The sequence below is a fragment of the Neomonachus schauinslandi genome, chromosome 3 (genome assembly GCF_002201575.2).
Source record: "Neomonachus schauinslandi chromosome 3, ASM220157v2, whole genome shotgun sequence".
Lineage (NCBI taxonomy): Eukaryota > Metazoa > Chordata > Mammalia > Carnivora > Phocidae > Neomonachus > Neomonachus schauinslandi.
The window spans coordinates 1,244,056-1,251,995 of record NC_058405.1 but is presented as its reverse complement, the minus strand read 5'-3'; positions in this window follow the sequence as shown (position 1 = coordinate 1,251,995).

Sequence of the window (7,940 nt, the reverse complement as noted above, 5' to 3'; positions counted from 1 at the left end):
ATTATTTATAATAGCCAAGATATGGAAGCAGCCCAAGTGTCCATCGATTGATGAATGGATAAAGAAGATATGGTATGTGTATATATATATATAATGGAATATTACTCGGCCATAAAAAAGAATGAGATCTTGTCATTTGTGACAACATGGATGGACCTAGAGAGTATTATACTAAGTGAAGTAAGCCAGAGAAAGGCAAATATCATGATTTCACTTGTATGTGGAATTTCAAAAACAAAACAAATGAACCAACAAAAACCAGAAACAGACTCGTAAGTACAGAGAACTGACCATTGCAAAGGGGGAATGGGTACACAGGTGGAAGGGGTTAATGGGTACAAACTTCCAGATATAAAACTAGTGAGTCATGGAGATGAAAAGTACAGCATAGGGAATGTAGTCAATAATATGTAATAACGTTGTATGGTAACAGACAGTGACTACGCTTACTGTGGTGAGCATTGTGTAATGTGTAAGACTGTTGTGCCCCTGAAATTAGCATTGTGTTGTATATCAACTATACTTAAATAATAAAAAATAATTCATTTTTTTCTGTTTCCAAGGTAGGAATGTACATTGAAAGATTGAGAAACCAGAAAAAAACACCATCACATAACGATGGGACATAATCCCACCCATAGGTGTAGTCACCACACGTGGTTCAGTATCTACACCCAGTCTTCTCCTCCATGTGCACGTGTGAACGTGCGCCTGGAATTATCCTACACACACTCTTCTGCGGCCTCCCACTTCACTCAGTATTCTACTTCATGTCTTTCTATGTCATCAAACAGGATACAGACTACTAATGGCTGCATAATATCCTGTCCTGATGGATATATCATAATTTCTGTTATTAATTTCCCTCTTCATATTCCTGGACATCCAGTTTTGTTTTCAAAGTTTTCTTTATTACATATAAGAAACATTAAAGCCATTTTAAAATAGCTTTGGATCCAAACCATTGGCAGAGCCTATTTGTAAAGCCATGAATTTGGATTGAACAATTACCCTAAGTCTTTACCAAAAATGTTTCCTTGAAGCTGAATTTCTCATTCAGCCAATCCTATTAAAAGTTAGTGTGATTTGGGGATGACGGTAGTCTCTATGTCTCCATATGACCTGTCACAAATTTGGGTAGTACCGTGAGGTAGAAAGGGAACGGGGTTTGGAGCCGGAGAAGAGCTGTAGGTCTTGGCTTTGCCATTGACCATCTGTGTGACTGTTGCTAAGGCACGTAAATGCTCTAAATTGTGGCTTCCTGGTCAGACCATGGATGGAGAAGATAAATATCCCGGATAAAACGCTACACGAACTAAACTCTTATAAATAACACCGTGCATCTGCCTTGCATTATATTTTTACTCATAATGGAGAGTTATAAGTGAGACAATTTTCCTCAGCAGACCTCCCTGATGCAGGAACTATGGTCCCTGTTTTAGAAATAAGGAGACCGAGGCTCAGAGAAGTTGTGTGCTTTGCCCAAGCTCACATAGGAGGAAATGGCCAAACAGAGGCTAGAATTCATGTGTCTTCCAAGCTGATGGTCTTTCTCTTACAGCTCACCAGCTCACTACCTAATTATACCTTTGTAACAGAAATTTAAGGTACAACTTGGAATTTGAATTTAAAATCCTTATTTGAGTAGTAATGGTCTATGAAATGCATTCATACTTCTTACCTTAACACTATTAAAAAATTAGGAGATTAAGAACTCAATATAAAATTGTATATTAAAAATCTCGATGTAAGATTGTAATATACAATTATATAAAATTGTATATTTAAAAAAATCTTTACCAGTGGACTTTTACAACGTCACAAAGCTGCTATTTCTGTATGTTTTTGTGTGTGTGTGTGTGGCTCTCAGGAAATGATTTGGGATTCTTGTTGCAGGACATACAGTCAGAAATATTTTTGAAGACAGCGTTCAATACATCTGATGCAGAAAAAACACACTCCCAATTACGGACAGGATTTCCAGATGGAAAAAGTAGTTGAGAAAATGTGTGTTCGGTTCAGAATCTTCTCACCTCCATTCTGTAAACGCACAAAGGACCAGACTGCCTCCTCCACTAGGCGCTGCACGACTTCCTGGCGCCAGGACACCCGTGCCCCTCAGGGCCCAAGATGGGCTTCGGGTGACCAGGGAGCAAGGCCTGGAGATGCTGGTCACCGCGCCGAGCATCCTCCTTGAGCCGGCCTCGTGCTGCCCTCTGCAGGCCAGACGGCTGAATTGCTACCTGAGAGGGGAACTGCAGGTTTAGTTGAATCAAACAGTTTTACAGAATAAATCTAGTAAGCATTACATCATTAATAGAATTCTCATAATTCCACAGAGAAGTCTCTTCTATACTGGCCCACAGTCTTCGCCTTCCTGAGAAAAGGTACTGTTGGAAGAGTCTGTCTTGTTTGCAGAATGCTTGCAAGACTGTCCCACTCCACCAAGGGTAAAGAGAAAGCAGGAGGCAGCAAAGGGTCCCGTAACATTCTTCGGAAAGCCTGGCCTCAAGCCCACCACTGGCCATGTGGCTCCGGGCATGATAGTTCTGCAAACCGTCAGCTTTCTAGTCCTTAATGTAGAACAAACATCTTTCCCTTGCAAGATTTGGAAAGGTTTCAACCAAGCTAATGTTTAAAAATACCTGGTGAGCTTTTGAAAATCACAGCCATGAAAGAGGCTATGGAAAGTCTATTAGTAGATTTCAGTGTTTGCATTTTTTCAGGATTACACTAAAAGACCAGCAGAGAGACTCATTTCATTATGCTGAATCTATTTTAAAATGAAGCTTAATTCAGCATTACATGTGTGTGAAAATTGTATTATTTCCTGTTGTAAAATTTAATCAAAGATAAATTGAAAAGTAGCAAAAGGTCAAAATATATAAAATTATTTCAATAGTAGTAATCCCTGAGCAAAGGCCTCGTCTGCAGAGATTCATGACTCAGCAAGCAGAGATAGTTTTGTCTACGTGATGCACAAACCACCCTCTAGAGCATCACTGTCCACTTGAAACGTGAGTTGCTGCTGAGATTGCATATATAAACCTTCTATAACCATGTTTTACATGTGTAACATTAATTAATTAGTTAGGATTGTGTTGCTATGTATCTTCTTTCCCGAGAGGGACATTCCAGCTTCATAGGCTGAAGCCCTAACTTTGAATCCAGCTCCGGCTGCTGAGCAAACACCTCTCAGATGCTGGAGAGCATGTCTGAGACGGGCACATCCTTGCCCCGTGGGTACAACCCAGAGGTTGTACACCAGCTAATTGGCACGACCTGCCATTAGGTCAGACTGCTACGTTAGTCATTGCTTTGACTCTGGAGTTCACTTGGATCTTGGTGCCCTCCGTCCTCACACATGGGATATGAAATACACGTCCATACTGAGTTTTCGTTTTTCTAATTAAAAAGTGAATTCATGCTTATTAAAATTTTGAACCTTGCTGAATGTGAAGCAGACCTTAATTGCATTGAAAGAGCCCCCAAAACTAAATTGTCATTGGAATTACGGCTCACAAAAGTGGGCCAGGTCCCGCATACTGAACAGAACCAGAGTGACCACCCAATAAATAGGAGGCTTGAATGGGATCAAGAATCTTCTAACAAATTATCCAAAATGCACATGATACAAGTGCAAATCACTTACCATAACAAGAAGCAGGAAAAACACAACGTGATTTAAGAAAAGAGAGAGAGGATGAACTTGTAATCGAACTCTTGGAGTACATCAAATTGAATACAACCCAAGGAAGTGTCGAGAGCAAAGAACTTTTTGTTACTTGTTACAAGGAAGGAGACGGGGAGTTGGCTCTTAAAGCACTGTCTCCTGGTGGGGTTAGTTCGGGAGGCTTCTATTTAGTGTATTGGGGGTGGGGGCAGGGAGCTTGTCTACAGGATGGTGCATACATTGTTCAAAAAATGGTGGAAAACTCCACCCGCAGGAGGAGATCTTGGTATTATAGTGAGCTAAAGGCAGCTTCAGGATGTCTTGGGGGGCTTCTGTGCAGGTCCTCAGTTCCAATCCTGCTCAGACTGGCTCACGTAGGGGGTTATCAGGTAAGACAGGGAGCCAGGCAATTCCTTGGCCGGAGCCGTCCAATCTGCAAAACAAACCACATTCCCTCCCTGCTCCTGTCCCTCCCGCTCCTTCCTTCTGTTGAGAGCTTTCAGCCTCTGATTTGAGTAGCTTCCCGGTGCATCTTAGCTAAAAAACTCACATAAACACCAAAATAAATCAGATAGTAAAATTGTCTGGCAAGGTTTTCAAAGCAACCACAATAAAAATGCTTCAAGAAACAATTATAAACGGTTTAAACAAATGAGAAAAATAGAAAATCTCAACAAAGAAACAGAAGTTATATCAAAAAAAAGGACCAAGTAGAAATTATAGGATTGAAAAATACAATAACAGAAATGTACATAGGCTGAATGAGCTCAAAAGTGGAACGGTATCAGTGAACTTGAGGACTGATCAATAACTTTTACCCAATCTGAACAACAGAGGGAAAATAGACTGAAGAAAACGAACAGAACCTCAAGGTCTGTGGGACAATAACAAAGATCTGACATTCCTATTGTCAGAGTCCCATAAGGGAAGAATAAAGAATGTGGAATTTAAAAAAGCACTTATAGCTGAAAACTACCCAAATTTGGCCAAAGACATCAACCTACAGATTCAAGAAGCTAAGTGAACACCAATCAGGATAAACTTAAAAAAAAAAAAAAAATCCACACCAAGCCACAAAAAAATAAAACCTCTTAAAGGAGAAATGACGCATAACCTATTAAAAAGAACCAATGTGAGTGACAATCGATGTCTTGTCTGAAACCACAGAGGCCCAGAGAAAGGAAGAGCCGAGAGAGAACAAACTGTCAACCACAACAATTGTTAAAGAGAAAACCACAGGCTGAAAATGGCACCACTTAGGCCAAGTCCCCAAACCAGGGCTTAATATCTAATGTGATTTGCAGTTGCAACCCCCTACCCCCCCAGAATGTAGTCTTAGTCAAGAATTTTCTGATGGGTGCCAATGAGTCTGCCACCTGGCCTCTCCATCCCCCTCCAAGGAAGACGAAGTAATCTGCACAATAGGACCCCTTGCCTTTCCCCCTAGAAAAAGACCTTGTCTGGAATAATCCTTTTCTTTTGCTAGTAACTTTCTTGCCCTATCCTCCTTCTATAAAAACCTTCCATTTGTACGAATTCCCAGAGCTCCCCTCTACTTGCCAGATGGGATGCTGCCCCATTCATGAAACGTTTAATAAAGCCAATTAGATCTCCAAATTAACTCAGTTGAATATTTGTTATTTAACACCTTACACCCAGCAAAACTATCTTTCAAGAATGAAAGGGAAATGAAAACATTCTCAGACAAAGAAAAACTAAAGGAAGCTATCAGCAGCAGGGCCAGCTTAAGGAATGGCTGAAGGAAACTCTGCAAATGAAAAGAAAATGATAAAAGAAGACTGGGAATTTCAGTATGAAAATCAGGACAGTAAGAGTAATAGTAATAATAGGGGTAAATATAATAAACTATCCTTTATTTCATAAATGTTTTAAATAATATTTGATGGCTAAGGCAAAAATTATAACATCATCCGATGTGGTATTCAACACATGTAAAAGAAAGACTTAAAACAATCATATTTTTTTTTAAAGATTTTATTTATTTATTCATGAGAGACAGAGAGAGAGAGAGAGGGGCAGAGGGAGAAGCAGGCTCCCAAGGAGCAGGGAGCCCGATGCGGGACTCGATCCCAGGACCCTGAGATCATGACCTGAGCCGAAGGCAGACGCCCAACCATCTGAGCCACCCAGGCACCCAAAACAATCATATTTTTTAATGGAGAAGGTAAAAGAATCTAAACGGAAACAAGATTCCAGCCCTTGACTTGAAGTGATAAGAACAATGGCAGTAGCCTGAGATAATTTATACATGTATCCAAGTACACATGCACTGCATCCACACATATACGCACACACACACACACACACACACTGTGTCCATATGTATGTATATATATACTGTAATAGTAGAGCAAACACTAAGAAAACCATACAAAGTGATACACCAAAAAAATGTTAAAAATAAATTAAATTTAATTTCTAAAGGATATTCAAGTGACCCAACATAAGAAAAGAGAAAGAAAGGAACAAGAAGGAGAAGGAGCAGACACAAATAATAAAATGGCAAACCAAAGCCCTAACAATCAATAATGACCTTAAATGTAAGTGACCTAAATACCGAGTATTAAAATTAAATTAAATACAGAGATTATCAGAGTAAATAAAAACACAGTTCAATCACACACCGTCTGTAAGAAGCTCAAGTCAAATGTAATTATAGAGGTAGATGGAAAGAATAGAATGGAAAATGATATTCCATGAAAACATTAATTTTAAAAAAGCAGGAGAGGCTCTATTAATATCAGATAAAGTAGACTGCAGAACAAAGAAATCACTAAGGGTAGGAAGGGACATTACATAATGAATCAAAGGATTCATCAACCAAGAATATATATAATCCTAAATATGCAGACACCAGAAAACAGAGTTTCAAGATATATGAAGCAAAAACTGACAGAGCTAAAAATAGATATAGGTAGCCAAATCCAAAACTGAAGTCGGAGACTCCAACACCCTCCTCAGCGAAGTGGACAGAGCCAGGAGAGGGAAAATCAGGAAGGATGTGCAGGAACTAAACAGTACCATCAACCAACAGAACCGAGCTAATATTTTTAGACCACTGCACTCAGCAATGGTAGAATATACATGCTTTCCAATCACCATGATACACAAGCAATAATCCAGGTCACAATCTCAACAGGATTGAAATCACAGAACATGTTCTCTACCACAGTGGAATCAAACTGGAAATCAGTAACAACAGAAAGTCCGCTGCATAATCTCCAACCTGTGGAAGCCAGACAACACACTTGTAAATAACCCATGAGCCAAAGAGGCCGTGCAAAAGAAATTTTGAAAATATGAGAAGTTGTATGAAAATGAACATGCAGCATATCAAAACTTGTGGGAGGCAGATAGAAAAGTACTGGTGGGGAAGGGGAGAGCTCCAAGTGCCCGCCTCAGAACAGAAGATAAGTTTCAAATCAACACTGTAGTTCCCAACTCAAAAAAATAGCCAAAATAATCCAAAGCTAGAAAAATGGAGAAAATAATCATGATATAGACAGAAATCAATGCAGCTGAAAGCAGAAGAAACATAGGGAAAATCAGTGAAACGCAAAGCTGGTTAGTTCTTCAAAAAAATCAACAAAATGGATAAACTTCTGGAAAGGCTGCAATCACCAATATCAGGTATGAAACCGGTGAAAACTATAGCTACAGATTCTACAGTCATTAAGGGATAACCAAGGAATGCTGTGAACAGCTTCCATTCTTACATATAAAAACTTGGAAGAAAAGGCCCAATTCCTTAAAAACCACAAACTACCAAAATTCAGCCAAAATGAAATAGATAACTTGAATAGGCACATAACCTTTTTAAAAAAAATCCACTTGCCATTAAAGTTTCAAAAAAGAAATATCCAGACCCAGATGGTTTCACTGAAAAATTTCACCAAACATTTAAAGGAAATAACAAAATTATCTCTAGAAACATCAGAGAAGGGAAGATTTTGTGAGCCCAGTATAACCAATTAATATTCAAAATATACAAAGAACTGGTACAACTCAATAGTGAGGAATCATCATCATCATCTGATTTAAAAATAGGCAAAGGACTCGAATAGACATTTTTTTCACAGACGACATCCAGATGGCCAACAGGTACATGAGAAGGTGCTCAGCATCACTCATCATCAGGGAAATGCAAATCGAAACCGTAAGGAGATATCACTTCACACCTATTGAATGACTATTATAAAAAAGACAAGAGGCAACAGGTGTTGGCGAGGATGTGGAGAAAGGGGAT